The sequence below is a fragment of the Saccopteryx bilineata genome, chromosome 7 (genome assembly GCF_036850765.1).
Source record: "Saccopteryx bilineata isolate mSacBil1 chromosome 7, mSacBil1_pri_phased_curated, whole genome shotgun sequence".
NCBI lineage: Eukaryota > Metazoa > Chordata > Mammalia > Chiroptera > Emballonuridae > Saccopteryx > Saccopteryx bilineata.
Window position 1 is genome coordinate 25,337,020 of NC_089496.1, and position 931 is coordinate 25,337,950.

General features: G+C 47.7%; 1 non-coding gene across 1 annotated transcript; it reads right to left on the reverse strand.

The window, feature by feature from the left end:
• Positions 1-558: 558 nt before the first annotated feature.
• TRNAA-UGC (transfer RNA alanine (anticodon UGC)) lies at positions 559-634 on the reverse strand. The gene has a single exon. It is a non-coding gene; the product is annotated as a tRNA-Ala (tRNA).
• Positions 635-931: the final 297 nt, after the last annotated feature.

The window sequence follows — 931 nt, forward strand, 5'->3', positions numbered from 1 at the left end:
CACCATTAATGTCCACACTAGAAGCACCCTGGGCCTGAAGAATGTTTGAGGCATTGAAACTAAAACGAATTACTGGATGATGTGGATGCTGCAGCAACAGGATCATCCATTTGCCCCCCTTCTGATGAGGCTTGAGAAGAGCTGGTAGAAAGCACAGGGGCATCAACACTTGTTGGTTAAGCAGGCATAGTGGTGGCTCTTCAGCGGATTGCCTTCACACCACCGTGAGGTTGAAAAATCCTTAATCAAACCATCTTTAATTTTTTTTTTTTTGTATTTTTCCGAAGCTGGAAATGGGGAGAGATAGTCAGACAGACTCCCGCATGCGCCAGACCTGGATCCACCCGGCACGCCCACCAGGAGGAGATGCTCTGCCCCTCTGGGGCGTCGCTCTGTTGCACTAGAGCCACTCTAGCGCCTGGGGCAGAGGCCAAGGAGCCATCCCCAGCGCCCGGGCCATCTTTGCTCCAATGGAGCCTCCGCTGCGGGAGGGGAAGAGAAAGACAGAGAGGAAGGAGAGGGGGAGGGGTGGAGAAGCAGATGGGCGCTTCTCCTGTGTGCCCTGGCCGGGAATCGAACCCGGGACTTCTGCATGCAAGGCCAACACTCTACCACTGAGCCAACTGGCCAGGGCCTCAAACCATCTTTAGTCAGGCACCATCTATAGTTAAATACCTTTCCATAATTTTTGTACTTCAAGTTTGTCTTCCCAACAGGATTTTAAATTACAGAGTAAATATTTACTAAATGCTGAAAATCTTAGGATAATAGAAAACATAAACTGAGGGATTTTAAAAAAAAGTTATATGAAAAAGAAACAGACTCATAGATACAGAAACCAGGCTGACCATTGCCAGAAGGGAGAAGATTTGGGTGACTGTGACAAAAGGTGAAGGGATTAAGAAGTACAAATTCATAGTCACAGAAATAT